General features: G+C 34.3%; 1 protein-coding gene and 2 long non-coding RNA genes across 4 annotated transcripts in view; 2 read left to right on the top strand and 1 right to left on the bottom strand.

The window, feature by feature from the left end:
- Nucleotides 1–24,629, top strand: part of LOC132701678 (V-type proton ATPase 116 kDa subunit a 1) — an 87,978-nt gene that overhangs the window by 49,664 nt on the left and 13,685 nt on the right. The window lies entirely within an intron of this gene.
- LOC132701680 (uncharacterized) lies at nucleotides 5,506–8,648 on the bottom strand. Its single transcript, XR_009618810.1, has 5 exons — nucleotides 8,487–8,648; nucleotides 8,228–8,429; nucleotides 7,795–7,893; nucleotides 7,562–7,737; nucleotides 5,506–5,700 (listed from the first exon to the last, which is right to left on the bottom strand). It is a non-coding gene; the product is annotated as an uncharacterized LOC132701680 (long non-coding RNA).
- Nucleotides 18,248–21,467, top strand: LOC132701679 (uncharacterized). Its single transcript, XR_009618809.1, has 5 exons — nucleotides 18,248–18,409; nucleotides 18,467–18,668; nucleotides 19,003–19,101; nucleotides 19,159–19,334; nucleotides 21,196–21,467. It is a non-coding gene; the product is annotated as an uncharacterized LOC132701679 (long non-coding RNA).

The following is a 24,629-nucleotide window of genomic DNA, read 5'->3' as shown; positions in this document are numbered from 1 at the left end:
TTTTTTTTTAAATACACCCCGACCATCCAGCCCCCGAATTTCAATAGGTTCCGCCAGGGAACCAAGCTTCACATGTGTCCCAAAAATGAAGTCGATAGCTTCAACTTTCGGACACTTATCGTGTTTCACATCAATGTCCAAAAGACGGTCCTTCGCCGCCATTTTCAATTGTCTTATGCACCTAGTGGACGTTAAAAACGGAGCAAAAATTGAGCCACCTAGAATGGAGAAACAGGGAAAAAAAGAAAAAAAAGAAGAAAATGGCGTTTCTGTAGGACCTACCGTTACCAATAATTACTAGCGCGTATTTATTTCATAAAGACTACATATAGTATTGTGTGCAGCACCTACACTCCACGCCCAGTATGTAATTTTTTCTGTTGAAATTTTTGCAATTAGTAACGAATCACCCTGTATACGTATTCGAGAGAAATCTTTAAAAACAACGTTGCGATACATTTGTTCTCGCCAGACGCTACGTCTCATTAAATGTTTTAAACAATTAAACCCGCAGCCTAACGTCGTAATCTTTTAAGTCGTCGCAAAAGTGCGTGCGTTACGAAAATATTTCGCCTTGGTTACTAAATAAAACGCGGAAAAAATTGGCACACATCTTGGTCGGACCAGATAGCTTGCGCTTTTTTTTTATTGTGTTGCCCGTAGCGTCTGTCCAGCACGTCTGTTGCCGAAAAAACTAAATAGGTGCCAAGTTGGTCATTCACCTGATAAACGTCTGACCCTGGCGATCGATTTGAAACGCGGTGGAACCTCAACTCGAAGTCTCGACACGCTTATCTGATAGAAATCATTGAAATGAACATAAAGCAACGATTTTCAAAGCTTCAAAATTACTACATAAATTTATATTATTCTACCAAGAAGGGTCAATGGACGTAGACATTTTTTTATTGATGAGAAAGACACTGGACATAATTCTAATCGGCTTCGGGCCAGTACTCAACGCAATAACACTGCAAAAATTGCAACAATATGGACTAAAGAATAGTTTTTTTGAGGGCTGCTTAATAGATATACCAAAACAATCATATTAATGATATTCTTAATGTTTTTAATTATTTTCTCCCTAATTTACAATTCACTATTAAAATTGAAAAAAGTAAAAAAATAATTCTTCCTGATAATATAAGAGCATATAAATATATATAAAAGGAAACTGTCAGAAATATATCTAAATTGTAACTAACAGAAACTAACGTCACCCATTTTGCCGCAAATCTTACTAATTACAAAAAAAAACAATTTTCACTCCATTAAACAGTAAAATCCCAGAAAACAAATGTAATTTCAATAACTTGTTTAAATTGCAAAAAAAAAGTCAGAATGACAAGCCAACTTTTAGAACATCATATAAATGGACATAAATATAGTAAAACGTAAGAACTGTTTTATATAAGCATCAAAATTTAACAAACCATGAATTTAATGCTAAAGTAACTAAAATTTTAACACAAAATAATAATATTCGAAGGAGTTAAATACTGAAAATTACGTTTTTCAATGACATTGACAGATTAAACATAAATGAGACCGAATATTGTTTAAGAAGTATTCAAGATCATATGGTAAATTTATTCAAAAAAATAAATGTACAAACTTAAATGACAAAAAACAAATTAAATATGCAACAACTTTTTTACCTCGAACTATTTTAAATAATTATTAACCTTTATTAACATTAAAAATCGGAACCAAAATAATTTTTCTAAATTATTACACAAACCACAAGAAAGCATAATTATAAATATAAATAAATAGTCAAAAAATATTTCAGATACTAAAAATAACAATAATTTTTGTCCTCCTATTAATAAATGAAAATGAATGATGTATGTAAATTATAACTGCAATTTTAACGTGAAAACGGTATATAATGAAAGATCATACTTCTCTTGTTTCTAAAACATCTTATAGAAGCACTTAACCTAACATTAAATAATAATGATTTTCAACATCAAGAAAATTTTTGCCATCAATTAAATGGTTGTGATATGGTCTCACCAATTTTATCAGCAATAACACAATTTGGGATGGAATATTTAGATGAAAATGTTTCAAAAAATTTAAATTTTATTATAATTTTTTTTAAACATTTTCTTGATGACTTGAATACTAAAAATTCATGTTAATGCTATTCGTAATGCGTTCAATATTTTTGATTATACATTATGGGCATTGAATCTGAAAATATAAAAGAACTTGACTTAGTTTTAAAAAGAAATCTTAATGATAACATCATAAAAATAAAATAAAATCACCACCGAAATAAAAAAAATGCATTTCCTATTACTTTAGCAGATCGTGCTACGCCTAGGGAATGCCCCTAGGACCACTTTTACAATTGAATAATAATTTGTAACTGTCTCACATAAAACAGCATAAAATATTTATTATATTTCTTAATTTTTGAGCTAAAATACTTCCAATATTATGCCTACGCGGACGTCATTGGTGAATGTTGAAATTTAATTTATTAAGTTGCTAAGAATATTTATGAAAAGCAGTGGCGTACCGTTTCTTTCTTCAAAAGTATTTAGTTAATACCCAGTACGGATGAAATGGTAGAACTTTAAAAAAGAATTTTACATGTACTTTAACGGTTTAAAGGTGTGTATGATATTTCATAAAAATGATAAGAAAATTATGATAAAAAATTATGCTTATCTCCTTTCTGAAAACTTGGCTGTAGCTCAAGTGTCATTAAGTGTCGGCAGTCATAGACACCCTGTACTATTTTACTAAAGTTTTTTTTAATGGGAATCAGTTTAATTTAATTAATTTCGCGCGTAGTATCCCGATCTACATACTTAAATAATTTTCAAGGTTGGCGGCAATGTCTGATCTCCCGGATCGTCATCATTTTATACCACTTTCATTCCAAACCCCTATTAACAGTGATAAGAACAAGAGAGTTCCACACAGTTAAAATTCGACGTCCAAAATAACACGACCCAAGCGGCAATGTCGAACAACAATTCCTAGCTGTTACGTAATCGTGTTTACTAGTTAAAACCTTACATCATTTGCCGTTAGATTCTCAAGTACGCCCGGAGCAGAGGGCTACAAACAGTGACTGACCTCAGAGCATGTTTAACTGGTATTCCTTGCGAATAAGCAAGTACGCGATAATGTTTAAGAATAATTGCGTTTGAATATTCCGTTTAATATGACACAGTGGTGTACCGTGTTGTAGTTGGTACCGGCAAATGGCTGATCAACTTCTAACGAGTAACCAAGACCAAGTCGCAAGAGATGACGCATTCTCAGCCAAATTTTAAATTCTATAAATTTCTATAAGAATATCAATATTCCTGAATTTAAAATTTATCCTGTTTTTTTTTATTTCAGTTCGTCCATTCTTCAATTTTGCTCAAACACATCAACATATCGTCTAATTATCAAAATAATCAAAAAAACGGAATTTCTTCTACCTTGTTTTTTATACTGTTTCGGAGAGTGTGGTGAAAGCACCTGCTGAATATCAAATTTCAAGATCAAAATTATTCTTATGGAATTTGCTGGTGTCATCATTAAGACGTAGTCATCATCTTTCAAAATTCTACTACGCTCAGTGCAGCATAGTGACGCAACCGAAAAAGGTTCCTATGTGTTCACAAAATATACCATGCACTTAAGTGAAACATAGAAGTAATTTTATTATTTTACTTGATAAAGTGGTTCATTCCGTAAACGCAGAACATCATCAGATGTTACGAAATTGGCACTAACATCCATAGCTGGTTTTTCATTAAACTTGGCTGAAATTCCTTTTTTGTAGCCACTCGACGAGGGACTGCTAAGATTCGACCACAGCTGTTGACTTAACCACCTTCTAGTAAAAAAATATATAAAAGTTAGTTTTTCCCAAAGCATAGGTATTAGTATCTGTTCATAGAAAATGTCAAATTTTCCCGTAAAAAAGAAATATAAATCACTTTTCAAAATTTTCAGAGTTTATTGAATCATGGTGGTCCCCCGATTTGCAGCCCGGTTTAAAAATAGAACTGGCATACCTTACAAAGCCATTTTTAGAGCCACCATGTAAAACTATATAGCGACCTAGTTCACCATATTTTACTTCCATTTTTCTCTTCCAAAAATACTGGATTGAATAAAAAGGCATCATTTTCATATATCCTCTCAAAAATATCAGTCCTTTATAAGCAATGCTCCATCAGATATGTCCGGTTTGAAATACAGCATTTTTTCCAACAAAATTTCAACCTTTTTAATCCATCAATTAATGAACCATGTGAAATATCAATACCATTTTGTGTAAATTTTTGTTAGCTAGCTCTACTATCGACTTCAGCTTGTGGACACGGATAGCGTTTCTTTGACCGCCTTTATTTTGTATTTTTACTTGTAATATAATGAATACGAATAAAGCTGATTTTGCTCAAAATAAATTAAACTAAAATATTATAAGAATATTTGAATTTTCGCAAAAATATAACCAACTAATTAATTCATCTAGATCGACTAAATAAAGATGTAAACATTACAATTGGATGTAATGATATAGGCATTTGCTATCGAAAATACTAATAATAGATTTTCTCATAAGTAAATACAACTTTCTTATTTTATATGGCAATCGCAGTTGGCATTGATCTTAAACAAATGACCATGTCGGGCCCTTCTGAACCATATTGATTTGTTAGTATCTGTGATGAGAAAAGGCGGATATATAGAGAGCTTTTTTGCTTATATATTAGTAGGCCGTGCATAATATGCAGAAAAAGACATTAGCTAGGCCGATACAAAAAATCGGAGATTTCTGTATAATTTTTATATTCAAACAATTATTTTTTTGCTAAGTTTTCCCTACTAAAATTTAACAAAATTGTTGAGTTTTTGAATAAAAATTATATTTTAATAAAGCTTCTAGCCAATGAATTTACTTAGTAAACATTTAAAATAGAAATTAAATAGAATTTTCGGATTTTTCACCCAAAAATCATAAATGAAAACTTTATACAACCAACCCAAACTAAAAAAAAAGGGGGGGGGGGGTCAAAAACCTTCCGTAAAATTTTTAAAAATTTAAAAAAAATGCATTTTCAAATAATTCGATCAAATTTACATTCAAATCAAATTTTTCATTTTTTATCAGAATTTTTTTTACAGACCTATACATTTAAAACCCTAACTGAATCTCCCTAAGTAGTGATTAAGTATAATATAGGCTTCCCCCACTCCTCTCCCTTTTGTGGGCGTATCCTCCTTCCCCAGGACTCTCTAGCTCCTCCGCCTTTACCCATAATCCCTTGAAACTGGTCCCCATTGGATAAGCAACCAGAAATGCGGTTTAATCAATCTCCCCACCTCTAGTTTGCGATGGCGGCGAAGCCAATCAGAGCCCAGATATTTTCCCACCCCTAAGAAAAGCAATGGCGTCAATGAGACTTGTTCATATTGTTCGCGTGACCATCTGCACCCCCTAGCGGTTCGAATGTAAACTAGTGTCCCCTCTTGGAAAAAGATTTTCTTTAATAAGGTAACCCCACCTAGTGAATATTGACCAAAACATTTATTTTAAAAACATATAATTCTGCGAATGTGTACCCTCGCGGGTACAAACTGTACTTTTATTGCGCACAAAGGACAGGGGAAATAAAGACGAAAAGTGTTGGATTTCTTTTCTCGGAACTGGAAGCTGGCAGGCACCACCAATAATATCTGCAAAACAAAAAGCTGGTTAAAATTTTCATTAATAAAGTAGGATATTAGAAACCGTATACCTTTTTAATTTACTAAGCCATCTACCGTGCGTTAACTTCATACATATTTCCGCATGCTTCTGTTTTAAGGTATCGTGAAATATTTGACTATTTATCTGGGAAAAGTTCATATGTCGAAAATATTATGTGTATGTGGCCGTGGTAGGCTTTCTTTGCTATTATAATTTTATTTTTATTATTTAATATTTACAAAATTAATTTATCTATCTTATTGATGATTTTGATTTTCTTTGCTATTTTTATTATTTAATATTTTCAAAATTAATTTATCTATCTTATTGATGATTTTAAGATATTGCAGTCAACTTTACTATTTCATCAATTTCTTTTATTTATTGCTGATCTTTGAGGATAGTGTACATACTTTTTTTCGTAACTTATCTGTATCTACCCTTTAATTTCCTATCAATCCATAAAGCAAACTCGAAAGGCATCTTAACTAAAAAGTCATATACTTTAAAGCTGCTGCGACTACTACATGAAAGTGTGTTTCTATGCAATCTCAACAATAATGAAATCTGGACGCTTATATTAAATACTGTAATACTCTTCTCTGCTAACGCTCTAGGAGACGCTATTTGAACCCTGTTCAAAGAAAAACTTCTACAGCCCAAATAACCTCTCTGAACCATACTTAAGCGCATCACTCTTTCACTGTCTTGCAGCCTTCAGATTAATATTCCGTACTAACTACGTATGCCATACACGAAACGTTCTCTTTTCTAATTTTTTTCTATGCGCTACATTAACGAACAGGATCTAAACTTTTCTGTCTGTGTATTTTGTTAGCCACCTTAAAAAATTAAAAAAAAGGTATGCGAACCTAGAGGATATTTTCCATATTTTTCACAAATGGTGACAACAATTAATGCAAGTATTATTTTTAATAATAATCCATCTTTCGCTAAGACACGAAAACATCGACTTTTTAATTCTAATTTTTCTCATAGAGCTTCCCTTTAGTCTCTATCTGTTCTTTAACTAAATCCCCACCTTTTTGAAAAACCAACCTCTAAAAATAGTTAATTTTCTCTAATTTAAATTTGTACGTTTTCCGCAATATGTGTGAATATTTTCGCTAGAGCATTTAGTTACTTAGTACATGTCCTAATCAATATTTTAAAAATATAATTCTAATGATACGTGTTTACGATTTGAAGATAACGAAACATTCCCCAGTTTCATAAATGAGAGCTCACTGCCAAACTACCAAACATCACAGTACAAACTACCGTACTACGCCCCCCTGGACAAAATCAGGTCAGTCAGCGTCATTAATTCTACCTGCGTTAACGAATAGCGTATTGTTAATTAAGGTTTAATACGCAGAAAATTTAAGTAACAAATAATCGCAATGAAACTCACTAACATCATAAATTATTAAAAAAAAATTAGAACAGTTGGAATTTACTGGAGTAACCAATTTGGCACTAAAAATGGAAATTTTCGATACTCTACTAGGTGCCTACAATAAATTTTACTATTATTTTTAATGCAGAGACACAACGATTTTCTAGTTCTGAATTTGATCAGGGGTATATGACCATAGTTTACGCCGACTCTAAAAGGCATGCAGTCTATTGTTTTTGAACGCCCCATTTTGTGTATTATGTTCAAAACAGAGACTCTCTGGGCTTACGACTACAGCTACCAGCTACTACTTTCAATAATATTAACACAAAAAAAAGTAGGTGGCATTTCTATAATACGTGCAAAGTTTATGTGAAACTGACTGGAAGACAGAGTAATGCACCAATATGTTACTAAACATATCTCGATAGAATTCCGTAAGAGCTTACCTCCAAGTTTCCTCATTTAGTCAGTCAAAGCATCAAATGGGAAATTCCAATCCAACATATGTAGTGGTGGAAATATATCAACCGCCTACGTTACCGAAGGTGCCCGACTGAAGCTTCTGCGTCTTCTTTACCCCACATGCCTACTTAAAAAGATACTGGTCTAAGTCTCAATATTCCTGTTAAAAAAAAGAGAGGTTCTATATTGCCACAAATATGTGTTTTCAAAATTTTACCTGATTTGGCGACGACTACGCTGAAACTTTCCATATCTCGTGTCCCCATGACTGGTCTGTTTCATATATCAAACCTCACCTCGCACGGGTTTGAACCTCCTTTAAAAAAAAAAACAGGCAAGACTTATACTTATCATATCAAAGTAATACGAGGAACTTATATTTTATGCCAAAACTTATTTCATCACCTCCAAAGGGGGGTAGGGGGTTTCTAAAGTATGGTAGGTACATCTCTTTCATTTTTTAATTAAAAAAGTGACACAATTACGCGACGTAACTCGATCCGGATCGTTAACGCGTCTCAAGATGGGGGTTTAGAGATGCTGAGGTCATTAAATTGATTCACTATTACCAGTACATACTGAAACCCCCTTATTTCCAAAATAAAAAAAATTGTTAACTGTTAACACAACAAAAAAAACTATTTTCTCACCAATTATATTTCTGGGTCGTTTTCAGAATTTGTCCAACGTAAAATCCCAAGAGGATAGGGCCGCAATTTCGAAAAATGTTCATGTCTCCCCACTATGCATTTGTACAAGAAGCAGGGCCGGATTAACAGCAATTATATTCTTGTCAGTCAACATACAGCCGCCGATTGAATTCTCGGATTCTGCTTTACTAGTTGCCATGGTCTGTCAAATATGTTACTTAAAAATTGTATATATTTTTTTTTTTTACAAATAATATACCTTTCCTAAAATAATTCCGCCTTTGTCAAGTTGGACACGGGCACGTCTGTCCGCTTTGAAAAGCGCAGGCGTATGTATCTTCCAAAATGATCCAAGCAGGCCCGGATTGCCAGCAAATACACAACTCCCCGATTCAATTCTGAGATGTTGCTTCACGAGTTACCATGATCTGTCAAATATTTTAATTAAAAAAAAATCTATTATTTAGCAACAATATACCTTTTTAAAAATAATTTCGTCTTTTTTCAAGTTCAACAGGACACGTGTGTTCGTTTCAGTTGGACAAGGGCACGTCTGTCCGCTTTGAAAAGCGCGGCGTATGTATCTTCCAAAATGATCCAAATTGTTAACCTTTTTTTGATTCCTCGTTCCCCGATTCAATTCTGAGATGTTGCTTCACGAGTTACCATGATCTGTCAAATATTTTAATTAAAAAAAATCTATTATTTAGCAACAATATACCTTTTTAAAAATAATTTCGTCTTTTTTCAAGTTCAACAGGACACGTGTGTTCGTTTCGAAAGGTTTCGTAGTCTGTAGCTCTGTCGAATTCTCCAAAATTCGTTAAACCTTCAGATATTTTCAAAATTTGTCCAACGCAGACTTCCACTCACGCAGTTTCGAAAACTTTCTGGTCTCCCCGCCATGCATTTGTACACGAAGCCGTTCTGGACTATCAGCAAACAGCACATCCGTCATTTTTCTTCTCGGATTCCGCTTGACGAGTTACATCGATCTGTCAAATATTTAATGTAAAACAATCTTATCTATTACTTTTACCCAATATTAAGTACCTATTCAAAATTAGTAGCGCCTTTTCGAGTTCGAAAGGTTTCGTAGCCTATAGCCCTGCCGAAATGGCATTGCATTTGTACACGAAGCAGGGTCGGATTGTAAGCAAACAGCACCCCCGGTCACTTTTCTTCTCGGATTCTGCTTGACGAGTTACAACGATCTGTGGAATATTTAGCGTAAAAAAAAATTATCTATTACTTTTACCAAAAATGAAGTACCTATTCAAAATTAGTAGCGCCTTTTCGAGTTCGAAAGGTTTCGTAGCCTATAGCCCTGCCGAAATGGCATTGCATTTGTACACGAAGCAGGGTCGGATTGTAAGCAAACAGCACCCCCGGTCACTTTTCTTCTCGGATTCTGCTTGACGAGTTACATCGATCTGTGGAATATTTAGCGTAAAAAAAAAATTATCTATTACTTTTACCAAAAATGAAGTACCTTTTTTCTTTAAAACAGTTCGTCCTTTTCGAGTCTGAAAGGTTTCGTAGCCTATAGCCCTGCCGAAATGTCATTGCATTTGTACACGAAGCAGGGTCGGATTGTCAGCAAACACCACAAGCGTCACTTTTCTTCTCGGTTTCTGCTTGACGAATTACATCGATCGGTCAAATATTTAATATAAAAAATATCTATTTTACCAAAAATACGTACTCTTCTAAGATAAATTAGCTCTTTTCGAGTTTAAGAGGACACGTATGTCAACTGTAGGATGTTTTATTATTGTATTTTCCAGTGTCTATAAATTAATAAACAACAGAAGCTTCCGAATACAAAAATTTCAACATGAGTTTTTTTTTTCTTGAAACTTAAAAGTTCTAACCCCTAAAACCATATTTTTAATACGCTGGCGGACGTATAACAATCCCCAAAAATTACCATATTTAAATTGTTACTATTGATATATTTCTATTCCGAACTTAACTCAATACATGCAAAAAAAACTAGCGAATGTTATTTATTATCTCCGATGGGTGGATGATCGAGAAACGTTTAAATAAATCTACCTTTCTGTCTCTCTTTTTCTATATAGGTCACTCATTCTCTCTATCTGTTACTTTCCACAATCCGAATTTACACTTGGCCCCCCCCCCAAAAATCTTGTAAAATTTTATCTGCTTAACTTCTTCGCGTTGTTCATATGGCTGAATTTTTTGGAAGATATATCGTGCGTTATTTCTATTAAAATTCTGTTTCCTTTTTACCTACTTCAAAAACGTAAGCGAGCATTTTTGGTTGTTTTATTAAACAAAAATTGATACTAAACAAGATCCGTATCTCCGACCTCAGCCTCCTTTGATCACTCCCCAATTTTTTTTTAATTAAGTATAGAAACCTCGTCGAACATATACATAATACTAGGTCAAAATGTTACGCGGTTACTCATTAAAGTCGCAATTCCGAAAGCTTCTTACCTATCTTTTTCCAGTCTTTTTTGTTTTATTTATCCGTATACGAAACACACATTGAACACAAAACTTAAACTCGTTGGCGATATTGCATTAAGCAACAAACGCGGATAACAGAAACGAACCCTTAACACAAACGCTTCTTTAAACTTCGACTGACACGTGAAACAACCCGCATTCCTACGAAAGGCAGGTAAACCAAGCAGGTCAAATTTTAAGCTACCCTCCAGTGTCCGTCATAGGTTGGGGCATAGTAAATAGCGAATACAACAAAGCGGTAATTTATAATAATTTAATTTGCATTTTATTTAACTTAAGTTGTTTTGTAGAAAATGAGACATTTCTGCAATTAATCAATATACTACGAGTACTTTTCCGCTTAATTACTATTTTTGAGAAACAAAAGGAAACGTTAGATTCCATTCAAACTTTTTCGGTTTTCATGATATCTCGCGTTTATTTAGAAGCTAATGGCCTGTGGCCTTAACCAGACGTTTCCAAAGCCTGGTTCTTAACAAACACGAAAAATAGAGTTATATTGCCATCGAAAATCTGAATTTATGTTTAAAAATGTAACTTCCCGTATTTAAACTATTGCCTGCATTGGCGCCTATATTTTATAGTTTTTTTTTTGTATCCTACTTTTTTTTGTTTTGCTTGCAAATGTGTGTCCATTTTTCGGGTACTGGATTTTTTTTTCTCAAATTATTACAAATTACTCAAAACGGAGTTAAAAAGAGACGAGGAGAAAAGGGAAGAACCCTTATTTCTCCGACACTGACCTCCGATGTTTATAAAAATTGACGCCTTGACACCCTCCCCGTGAATATTTTACAAAGGATTTTTAAAATTTAACTTCCAAATAACGCATACTCTCGCCTAGTGTCACAGTTTTGGGCCCATTTTGCTATGGTTAGACAGGTTTATTCTTGTACATTGTCGGGACAAAAGAAGCATCTCCTTCATCCAAATTGATTTTTTCATACCTAATACAACAGCTGCCGGGCATCATCTCGCCTTAATTGTTTCTATTGAATTAATTTTAGTTACAAAAAATTAGATGATCGTCAAAATTGGCATAAAAAGATAATCAAGATTTAATTAAAACAAGAATATGCACAAAAGAAAAGAGATAAACTCCGACACGGGAAACAAGGAAATATCGCTGAAACGGCAACTGATCTAGCGCGCGCCTTTTTTAAAAATAATAATTTTTCAAAAGAATTCTAGGCTAAGCTAAATACCTGGTGCAACAAAATATTGAAGGATCTTCATGATCCTACCTGTGAGCGAGTAGAAAATTATTTGCAAAGAGGATAAAGGTATATCTTAATATAAATAGTTTCACTATTGATAATATGTCCCCTTTTAAAATGGCGCATTATTTGATACGTACTTTTTTTTTTCTTGTCAGAGCTTGTCTAAAAAAAAGTGGGATGGATGGAGGTTCTCCGTCAGGTTTTTTTCCTGTCGAAACAAGTTTGTGCGGCGTTCGCTTTGGATCTGGGGAATGGGTGGGGTTATACATATATAAGCTATAAGAAATTTTAATTTTTTATTCAGTTTCCACTAATACAATTTCGTATTAAGTGCAGAGTGAGAAAAATGTCAGAAGTCGAAAATTATCCAACGCAAGCATTGGATTCGTGGGGAAGATTTGTGGTCAATGCGGAAATAATCCGCGAACAAAAATACATTTACGAGGCAGCAATTACGCTGCCGGAATTCGGACTAGAAATTACCTCAGGTCTTAGCCCAGCAAGAATCTTCGCTCCGGCAGTGAAAGTGAGCTTTCTCCCCTACGTTTTGTCGGAGAAAAGAAGCATTTCGTTCGACGAGATGGACTTCACAGAATTAATACAACAGCTTCCACTGTTATTGTTAGCAGGCCCGACTGGTAAAGTTATGTATTTAACCTGCTTCAAACTCAGCTGTCTACAATGTGATGGTGAAGTCTTGGTCAAGATTGAAAATAGCGAGGGTATACTCTATATTTCGAAAGACTGGGTACAGGAATTAATTACCATAAGCAAATTGGCATTTAAAAGAATACGAGTACTGTCTCGTTTGAACTTTTACGAGTACTACGATAGAATATTGTATTTGACTATAGATGAAAATTTGCTGGAAGACGCCAAAATCTTTCCGCATATAGAATATTTATGTTCTACGGAAGAGAGTGAGCAGAGCTACTGCATGGAGGACTACATGCGTTTTGGAAAAATGCAGATAAAACAAGATATCAACAAAAGGATAGCATGGGACATACCTGTGTTTTAATAGAAATTTACCTGTAAACTAATAATAATAAATGTTTTTTAAAATTCAGTGTGTGTGTATGTTTTATCCTTACCCCCCATAAAAAAGTAAAAAAAAACAAGTAATTGCGTAAAAATAACTTTATTAAATAATAAAAAAAATAACAACAAAATATATTCAAACAAAACATAGTACCACCGGAATGAAACCTTCAGAAATTACCCCAACAACGGAGATTCTCGCATATAATTTACCAAAAAAAATTTGCAGTGGAAAAGTCAAAGTTCAAAGCTGGCGTTGCAGTGAGCATAAGTGGCACAAAATCGGTTTTTGACAAAAGCTATGAAATTAATTGGACACCCCGAAAATTTCAAGATTGTTAAAGTAAGTGGTTCCTTCCCTCTTACGTATCTTTTGGAAGATATGGAGGGGCGTTAAATCAAAAGGTTCGTTTTATGAAGTCGAATTACAAAAACCGTACTACCAAATAGTCGATCGACTATTTGGTTCGACTATTTGGTTAGTACGGTTTTTGTAATTCGACTTCATAAAACGAACCTTTTGATTTAACGCCCCTCCATATCTTCCAAAAGATACGTAAGAGGGAAGGAACCACTTACTTTAACAATCTTGAAATTTTCGGGGTGTCCAATTAATTTCATAGCTTTTGTCAAAAACCGATTTTGTGCCACTTATGCTCACTGCAACGCCAGCTTTGAACTTTGACTTTTCCACTGCAAATTTTTTTTGGTAAATTATATGCGAGAATCTCCGTTGTTGGGGTAATTTCTGAAGGTTTCATTCCGGTGGTACTATGTTTTGTTTGAATATATTTTGTTGTTATTTTTTTTATTATTTAATAAAGTTATTTTTACGCAATTACTTGTTTTTTTTTACTTTTTTATGGGGGGTAAGGATAAAACATACACACACACTGAATTTTAAAAAACATTTATTATTATTAGTTTACAGGTAAATTTCTATTAAAACACAGGTATGTCCCATGCTATCCTTTTGTTGATATCTTGTTTTATCTGCATTTTTCCAAAACGCATGTAGTCCTCCATGCAGTAGCTCTGCTCACTCTCTTCCGTAGAACATAAATATTCTATATGCGGAAAGATTTTGGCGTCTTCCAGCAAATTTTCATCTATAGTCAAATACAATATTCTATCGTAGTACTCGTAAAAGTTCAAACGAGACAGTACTCGTATTCTTTTAAATGCCAATTTGCTTATGGTAATTAATTCCTGTACCCAGTCTTTCGAAATATAGAGTATACCCTCGCTATTTTCAATCTTGACCAAGACTTCACCATCACATTGTAGACAGCTGAGTTTGAAGCAGGTTAAATACATAACTTTACCAGTCGGGCCTGCTAACAATAACAGTGGAAGCTGTTGTATTAATTCTGTGAAGTCCATCTCGTCGAACGAAATGCTTCTTTTCTCCGACAAAACGTAGGGGAGAAAGCTCACTTTCACTGCCGGAGCGAAGATTCTTGCTGGGCTAAGACCTGAGGTAATTTCTAGTCCGAATTCCGGCAGCGTAATTGCTGCCTCGTAAATGTATTTTTGTTCGCGGATTATTTCCGCATTGACCACAAATCTTCCCCACGAATCCAATGCTTGCGTTGGATAATTTTCGACTTCTGACATTTTTCTCACTCTGCACTTAATACGAAATTGTATGAGTGGAAACTGAATAAAAAATTAAAATTTCTTATAGCTTATATATGTATAACCCCACCCATTCCCCAGATCCAAAGCGAACGCCGCACAAACTTGTTTCGACAGGAAAAAAACCTGACGGAGAACCTCCATCCATCCCACTTTTTTTTAGACAAGCTCTGACAAGAAAAAAAAAAGTACGTATCAAATAATGCGCCATTTTAAAAGGGGACATATTATCAATAGTGAAACTATTTATATTAAGATATACCTTTATCCTCTTTGCAAATAATTTTCTACTCGCTCACAGGTAGGATCATGAAGATCCTTCAATATTTTGTTGCACCAGGTATTTAGCTTAGCCTAGAATTCTTTTGAAAAATTATTATTTTTAAAAAAGGCGCGCGCTAGATCAGTTGCCGTTTCAGCGATATTTCCTTGTTTCCCGTGTCGGAGTTTATCTCTTTTCTTTTGTGCATATTCTTGTTTTAATTAAATCTTGATTATCTTTTTATGCCAATTTTGACGATCATCTAATTTTTTGTAACTAAAATTAATTCAATAGAAACAATTAAGGCGAGATGATGCCCGGCAGCTGTTGTATTAGGTATGAAAAAATCAATTTGGATGAAGGAGATGCTTCTTTTGTCCCGACAATGTACAAGAATAAACCTGTCTAACCATAGCAAAATGGGCCCAAAACTGTGACACTAGGCGAGAGTATGCGTTATTTGGAAGTTAAATTTTAAAAATCCTTTGTAAAATATTCACGGGGAGGGTGTCAAGGCGTCAATTTTTATAAACATCGGAGGTCAGTGTCGGAGAAATAAGGGTTCTTCCCTTTTCTCCTCGTCTCTTTTTAACTCCGTTTTGAGTAATTTGTAATAATTTGAGAAAAAAAAATCCAGTACCCGAAAAATGGACACACATTTGCAAGCAAAACAAAAAAAAATAGGATACAAAAAAAAAACTATAAAATATAGGCGCCAATGCAGGCAATAGTTTAAATACGGGAAGTTACATTTTTAAACATAAATTCAGATTTTCGGTGGCAATATAACTCTATTTTTCGTGTTTGTTAAGAACCAGGCTTTGGAAACGTCTGGTTAAGGCCACAGGCCATTAGCTTCTAAATAAACGCGAGATATCATGAAAACCGAAAAAGTTTGAATGGAATCTAACGTTTCCTTTTGTTTCTCAAAAATAGTAATTAAGCGGAAAAGTACTCGTAGTATATTGATTAATTGCAGAAATGTCTCATTTTCTACAAAACAACTTAAGTTAAATAAAATGCAAATTAAATTATTATAAATTACCGCTTTGTTGTATTCGCTATTTACTATGCCCCAACCTATGACGACACTGGAGGGTAGCTTAAAATTTGACCTGCTTGGTTTACCTGCCTTTCGTAGGAATGCGGGTTGTTTCACGTGTCAGTCGAAGTTTAAAGAAGCGTTTGTGTTAAGGGTTCGTTTCTGTTATCCGCGTTTGTTGCTTAATGCAATATCGCCAACGAGTTTAAGTTTTGTGTTCAATGTATGTTTCGTATACGGATAAATAAAACAAAAAAGACTGGAAAAAGATAGGTAAGAAGCTTTCGGAATTGCGACTTTAATGAGTAACCGCGTAACATTTTGACCTAGTATTATGTATATGTTCGACGAGGTTTCTATACTTAATTAAAAAAAAATTGGGGAGTGATCAAAGGAGGCTGAGGTCGGAGATACGGATCTTGTTTAGTATCAATTTTTGTTTAATAAAACAACCAAAAATGCTCGCTTACGTTTTTGAAGTAGGTAAAAAGGAAACAGAATTTTAATAGAAATAACGCACGATATATCTTCCAAAAAATTCAGCCATATGAACAACGCGAAGAAGTTAAGCAGATAAAATTTTACAAGATTTTTGGGGGGGGGGCCAAGTGTAAATTCGGATTGTGGAAAGTAACAGATAGAGAGAATGAGTGACCTATATAGAAAAAGAGAGACAGAAAGGTAGATTTATTTAAACGTTTCTCGATCATCCACCCATCGGAGATAATAAATAACATTCGCTAGTTTTTTTTGCATGTATTGAGTTAAGTTCGGAATAGAAATATATCAATAGTAACAATTTAAATATGGTAATTTTTGGGGATTGTTATACGTCCGCCAGCGTATTAAAAATATGGTTTTAGGGGTTAGAACTTTTAAGTTTCAAGAAAAAAAAAACTCATGTTGAAATTTTTGTATTCGGAAGCTTCTGTTGTTTATTAATTTATAGACACTGGAAAATACAATAATAAAACATCCTACAGTTGACATACGTGTCCTCTTAAACTCGAAAAGAGCTAATTTATCTTAGAAGAGTACGTATTTTTGGTAAAATAGATATTTTTTATATTAAATATTTGACCGATCGATGTAATTCGTCAAGCAGAAACCGAGAAGAAAAGTGACGCTTGTGGTGTTTGCTGACAATCCGACCCTGCTTCGTGTACAAATGCAATGACATTTCGGCAGGGCTATAGGCTACGAAACCTTTCAGACTCGAAAAGGACGAACTGTTTTAAAGAAAAAAGGTACTTCATTTTTGGTAAAAGTAATAGATAATTTTTTTTTTACGCTAAATATTCCACAGATCGATGTAACTCGTCAAGCAGAATCCGAGAAGAAAAGTGACCGGGGGTGCTGTTTGCTTACAATCCGACCCTGCTTCGTGTACAAATGCAATGCCATTTCGGCAGGGCTATAGGCTACGAAACCTTTCGAACTCGAAAAGGCGCTACTAATTTTGAATAGGTACTTCATTTTTGGTAAAAGTAATAGATAATTTTTTTTTACGCTAAATATTCCACAGATCGTTGTAACTCGTCAAGCAGAATCCGAGAAGAAAAGTGACCGGGGGTGCTGTTTGCTTACAATCCGACCCTGCTTCGTGTACAAATGCAATGCCATTTCGGCAGGGCTATAGGCTACGAAACCTTTCGAACTCGAAAAGGCGCTACTAATTTTGAATAGGTACTTAATATTGGGTAAAAGTAATAGATAAGATTGTTTTACATTAAATATTTGACAGATCGATGTAACTCGTCAAGCGGAATCCGAGAAGAAAAATGACGGATGTGCTGTTTGCTGATAGTCCAGAACGGCTTCGTGTACAAATGCATGGCGGGGAGACCAGAAAGTTTTCGAAACTGCGTGAGTGGAAGTCTGCGTTGGACAAATTTTGAAAATATCTGAAGGTTTAACGAATTTTGGAGAATTCGACAGAGCTACAGACTACGAAACCTTTCGAAACGAACACACGTGTCCTGTTGAACTTGAAAAAAGACGAAATTATTTTTAAAAAGGTATATTGTTGCTAAATAATAGATTTTTTTTAATTAAAATATTTGACAGATCATGGTAACTCGTGAAGCAACATCTCAGAATTGAATCGGGGAACGAGGAATCAAAAAAAGGTTAACAATTTGGATCATTTTGGAAGATACATACGCCGCGCTTTTCAAAGCGGACAGACGTGCCCTTGTCCAACTGAAACGAACACACGTGTCCTGTTGAACTTGAAAAAAGACGAAATTATTTTTAAAAAGGTATATTGTTGCTAAATAATAGATTTTTTTTTAATTAAAATATTTGACAGATCATGGTAACTCGTGAAGCAACATCTCAGAATTGAATCGGGGAGTTGTGTATTTGCTGGCAATCCGGGCCTGCTTGGATCATTTTGGAAGATACATACGCCTGCGCTTTTCAAAGCGGACAGACGTGCCCGTGTCCAACTTGACAAAGGCGGAATTATTTTAGGAAAGGTATATTATTTGTAAAAAAAAAAAATATATACAATTTTTAAGTAACATATTTGACAGACCATGGCAACTAGTAAAGCAGAATCCGAGAATTCAATCGGCGGCTGTATGTTGACTGACAAGAATATAATTGCTGTTAATCCGGCCCTGCTTCTTGTACAAATGCATAGTGGGGAGACATGAACATTTTTCGAAATTGCGGCCCTATCCTCTTGGGATTTTACGTTGGACAAATTCTGAAAACGACCCAGAAATATAATTGGTGAGAAAATAGTTTTTTTTGTTGTGTTAACAGTTAACAATTTTTTTTATTTTGGAAATAAGGGGGTTTCAGTATGTACTGGTAATAGTGAATCAATTTAATGACCTCAGCATCTCTAAACCCCCATCTTGAGACGCGTTAACGATCCGGATCGAGTTACGTCGCGTAATTGTGTCACTTTTTTAATTAAAAAATGAAAGAGATGTACCTACCATACTTTAGAAACCCCCTACCCCCCTTTGGAGGTGATGAAATAAGTTTTGGCATAAAATATAAGTTCCTCGTATTACTTTGATATGATAAGTATAAGTCTTGCCTGTTTTTTTTTTTAAAGGAGGTTCAAACCCGTGCGAGGTGAGGTTTGATATATGAAACAGACCAGTCATGGGGACACGAGATATGGAAAGTTTCAGCGTAGTCGTCGCCAAATCAGGTAAAATTTTGAAAACACATATTTGTGGCAATATAGAACCTCTCTTTTTTTTAACAGGAATATTGAGACTTAGACCAGTATCTTTTTAAGTAGGCATGTGGGGTAAAGAAGACGCAGAAGCTTCAGTCGGGCACCTTCGGTAACGTAGGCGGTTGATATATTTCCACCACTACATATGTTGGATTGGAATTTCCCATTTGATGCTTTGACTGACTAAATGAGGAAACTTGGAGGTAAGCTCTTACGGAATTCTATCGAGATATGTTTAGTAACATATTGGTGCATTACTCTGTCTTCCAGTCAGTTTCACATAAACTTTGCACGTATTATAGAAATGCCACCTACTTTTTTTTGTGTTAATATTATTGAAAGTAGTAGCTGGTAGCTGTAGTCGTAAGCCCAGAGAGTCTCTGTTTTGAACATAATACACAAAATGGGGCGTTCAAAAACAATAGACTGCATGCCTTTTAGAGTCGGCGTAAACTATGGTCATATACCCCTGATCAAATTCAGAACTAGAAAATCGTTGTGTCTCTGCATTAAAAATAATAGTAAAATTTATTGTAGGCACCTAGTAGAGTATCGAAAATTTCCATTTTTAGTGCCAAATTGGTTACTCCAGTAAATTCCAACTGTTCTAATTTTTTTTTAATAATTTATGATGTTAGTGAGTTTCATTGCGATTATTTGTTACTTAAATTTTCTGCGTATTAAACCTTAATTAACAATACGCTATTCGTTAACGCAGGTAGAATTAATGACGCTGACTGACCTGATTTTGTCCAGGGGGGCGTAGTACGGTAGTTTGTACTGTGATGTTTGGTAGTTTGGCAGTGAGCTCTCATTTATGAAACTGGGGAATGTTTCGTTATCTTCAAATCGTAAACACGTATCATTAGAATTATATTTTTAAAATATTGATTAGGACATGTACTAAGTAACTAAATGCTCTAGCGAAAATATTCACACATATTGCGGAAAACGTACAAATTTAAATTAGAGAAAATTAACTATTTTTAGAGGTTGGTTTTTCAAAAAGGTGGGGATTTAGTTAAAGAACAGATAGAGACTAAAGGGAAGCTCTATGAGAAAAATTAGAATTAAAAAGTCGATGTTTTCGTGTCTTAGCGAAAGATGGATTATTATTAAAAATAATACTTGCATTAATTGTTGTCACCATTTGTGAAAAATATGGAAAATATCCTCTAGGTTCGCATACCTTTTTTTTAATTTTTTAAGGTGGCTAACAAAATACACAGACAGAAAAGTTTAGATCCTGTTCGTTAATGTAGCGCATAGAAAAAAATTAGAAAAGAGAACGTTTCGTGTATGGCATACGTAGTTAGTACGGAATATTAATCTGAAGGCTGCAAGACAGTGAAAGAGTGATGCGCTTAAGTATGGTTCAGAGAGGTTATTTGGGCTGTAGAAGTTTTTCTTTGAACAGGGTTCAAATAGCGTCTCCTAGAGCGTTAGCAGAGAAGAGTATTACAGTATTTAATATAAGCGTCCAGATTTCATTATTGTTGAGATTGCATAGAAACACACTTTCATGTAGTAGTCGCAGCAGCTTTAAAGTATATGACTTTTTAGTTAAGATGCCTTTCGAGTTTGCTTTATGGATTGATAGGAAATTAAAGGGTAGATACAGATAAGTTACGAAAAAAAGTATGTACACTATCCTCAAAGATCAGCAATAAATAAAAGAAATTGATGAAATAGTAAAGTTGACTGCAATATCTTAAAATCATCAATAAGATAGATAAATTAATTTTGAAAATATTAAATAATAAAAATAGCAAAGAAAATCAAAATCATCAATAAGATAGATAAATTAATTTTGTAAATATTAAATAATAAAAATAAAATTATAATAGCAAAGAAAGCCTACCACGGCCACATACACATAATATTTTCGACATATGAACTTTTCCCAGATAAATAGTCAAATATTTCACGATACCTTAAAACAGAAGCATGCGGAAATATGTATGAAGTTAACGCACGGTAGATGGCTTAGTAAATTAAAAAGGTATACGGTTTCTAATATCCTACTTTATTAATGAAAATTTTAACCAGCTTTTTGTTTTGCAGATATTATTGGTGGTGCCTGCCAGCTTCCAGTTCCGAGAAAAGAAATCCAACACTTTTCGTCTTTATTTCCCCTGTCCTTTGTGCGCAATAAAAGTACAGTTTGTACCCGCGAGGGTACACATTCGCAGAATTATATGTTTTTAAAATAAATGTTTTGGTCAATATTCACTAGGTGGGGTTACCTTATTAAAGAAAATCTTTTTCCAAGAGGGGACACTAGTTTACATTCGAACCGCTAGGGGGTGCAGATGGTCACGCGAACAATATGAACAAGTCTCATTGACGCCATTGCTTTTCTTAGGGGTGGGAAAATATCTGGGCTCTGATTGGCTTCGCCGCCATCGCAAACTAGAGGTGGGGAGATTGATTAAACCGCATTTCTGGTTGCTTATCCAATGGGGACCAGTTTCAAGGGATTATGGGTAAAGGCGGAGGAGCTAGAGAGTCGTGGGGAAGGAGGATACGCCCACAAAAGGGAGAGGAGTGGGGGAAGCCTATATTATACTTAATCACTACTTCCCTAGCCCTCTAATTTGCTCAAATTTTACAATTTTTCGACCCAAAACTTAAAATTTGCCTTCAAAAATAAAAAAATGGCAATATTACTTTTCTCAGTTATTTATTACTTTATGTCAGCTGTTTGGACAACATCGCTCCTTTATCAAGTATTTGCAGTGTATTTTAAATTTTAAATTGCTAAATCAACTGAAAGCTTAAGTTTGATCACTAAAATTATTTATGACAGAACACAAAATTCAATAAAAGTGACATTGACAGCTAGATGCGCGGCCTACTAATACATAAACAAAAAGTGTCCGACATTTCTGCCTTTTTTCATCGCAGATGCAAATCTATATGACTGCAAACGACTCCTCACGGGAATTTGCTTAAGACGATATAGACGATTTGTTGTGTTCGTTTATGAGAAAACGGAAAACTGCAGAAACAATCTGAGTACGCCACTGCATTTGCTTACAAAATGCTCTAATATTGTTTCATACGAATCCAAAATTTTGATAAATAAAAAAGTTATGGACAATTTTCGTTCCTTAAAGGAAGATTCGAACTATTACGGAGCAATTTATAGAGAAAATAACACTCAAAGCATAAAGCCTCATGAATTTTTAAACTTTTTTCAATTTTAGGAATTTTTTAATTTGTTGCAATACTTATGTCCAATAGTGTATATCGATTGTAGTGCTGATCGTTTCGAAAGCTATCCTTACAGGGTCTCCACTCCTTACTGATCGAAAATTCGTGTAAGTTGCAAACCCAAAATTTCATTGGCGTGCGCTTGTGCAATTTTATTTTCGGATAACGAAAGGGGCGCGGTCCGCTCTATTATTAATTCCACTCAACTAATTGGAAGCTTCAAATTAACTTGCAAATTAGTTTCTGGTTATTGTTTATGGAACAGACTTGGGGCGCGGCGTTACGAATACCAGGGAAAAAAGTGTACGTGACGTCATGCATAGTTGCACGATGTTCTAAAAATATCTCAAGTTAATAGGGAAAAGTCAAAGTATCTACAGCGTGTTTAAAAAAACAGTTACAACAATTTAAGTTACAGAGTGTTTGCAGATGGGGATATTCGTGTTCTCCATTTTCTACTTTCAATAGAATTCAAGCCAAACGTATCAAGAGCTACCACGCCACAATTGTTAGCTAGAAGGCCGATAATTTTTTAAAATGTCTATTGTATGAAAGCATATAATCTCTTAAAGTGCTTATCTTTGTGCGAAAATGCGGAAGCCATTGTTAGAAGGCATGTCAGAATTTGGCTTTATCAGAAATATACGTGCGCCGTTACAAAATGGCTACAAAAAGTATCAGTTTTATTAATTCTTTCTAATTATATTTTAATCTCAAATGGCAATAATTCTTCGTTTATGAAAACATCTATGAGAATCATTTTGTTAGTTGTAAGTAAAACATTTTTTTAATGACGACCGAAATTAAGTGATGACGATGATGTGGTTTGATTTTTTGCAAATTCATTCATGATCATAACTTCTAATATTAGAAAAAATTACCCTCTCAAATATAAAAAATTGAAAACTTCTTCGGCATGGGAAGAATAGGAAGTCCTTAGAAATCTTGTCACACTAGCAATTCGAAGGAATTTTGTTGCGACTTGCTCCAATGTTACTTTCGATTTTGACACTCCTGTTGAGTTTAATAGTTTTTTTTTTAGTGAGAAAAAATATCAGTTTTTATTCCACTGATCTAGACATTGTTGATTCATGATCTAAAGATTGTAAGTGACATCGCCCTTGCACACAAACCTTCCCTTAACAACTCTAAATCTTAGCTCGTTTCGTTTGGCAATAGCATCGATACTGCTTTAAAAATTATAAGTGTATATATTAATAAAGTTAAACTGAACTCCTCTACTTCGTGTAAAAATTTGGGCCTAATCATTGATAACAAACTTAGATTTAAACCTCACCTGTTTCATCTCTAGTTCAACAAAGTTATTGTTAACTTAAAATCTTATATCTACTTAAATATTTCCTACGTGATTATCTTATCTACGTGTATACTGCGTTATACTGATCTGCTCTTCTTCGCGAGGACAGAGGAGACCTTACAAAACAGCTCCATAAGATTTTGTTATGGTGGTTATGTTTGATACATTCAAGAAAAAGTGAAAGGAGCACTTAAGATCTGCTTTATAAAATAATATAAAGGTATGTTTTTCTTATGTTATAAGATTTCTGGAATATCTGATGAAAAAAAGCGAGCATATCGTGTTTGGATCGAACGGCATCAGAAAAATGTGGAGAAGAACAGGAGGGGCATTGAATTCTAAAAATAGAATTAATAGAATGACTTGCTGCTTCTTCAGGGCTTAACCGAAACTGGCTCGCATTCTACTCTGTACTTGCAGATACCGTTTGAGGAAAGCGGAGCCAAACATCATCTCGGATGACTGATTCCCATATTGTTGAAAGGTGAAAGTCGAGGTTAAGATTGTTGGCTTGCTTATAGATTTATATGGATTATCGGTATTTTCTTTAGTTTTATCGAATAGGATTTGAAATCTCGAAGGAATTCCTGACTAGGAAGCCGAATAACAAAAGTATCATCAACGTAGCGTTTCAATAATTTTGGTTGTGGGTGAAAGGTGTCGAGTGATTCCTTCTTATTGCGAATGACTGGTGATAATATAGAGGCCTTAGGTGTGAAAACACTACAGCGGTTAATAATTTTTTGACGTGAGAAAAAAAATCGTATTAGCGAAAACAATTATTATATTGCTTATTCCTTGATAGAAAGAAACGTCACTTCCTATACTTGTTTACGCTGATCATCATAATTACCAATTGCCGTATTAACCGGACTTTGTTTAAATTGTAGTCATAATTGATCTATGTATTTTCTTTAATCCCGCTTGCTGTAAAGTTTTAAACTTCACTGGTTTAGCATAACAT

Source organism: Cylas formicarius, unplaced genomic scaffold (assembly GCF_029955315.1).
Source record: "Cylas formicarius isolate icCylForm1 unplaced genomic scaffold, icCylForm1.1 PGA_scaffold_5__7_contigs__length_24384050, whole genome shotgun sequence".
NCBI classification, from domain to species: domain Eukaryota; kingdom Metazoa; phylum Arthropoda; class Insecta; order Coleoptera; family Brentidae; genus Cylas; species Cylas formicarius.
Note: the sequence above shows the minus strand (reverse complement) of the source record. Positions and strands in the feature narration are given on the sequence as shown.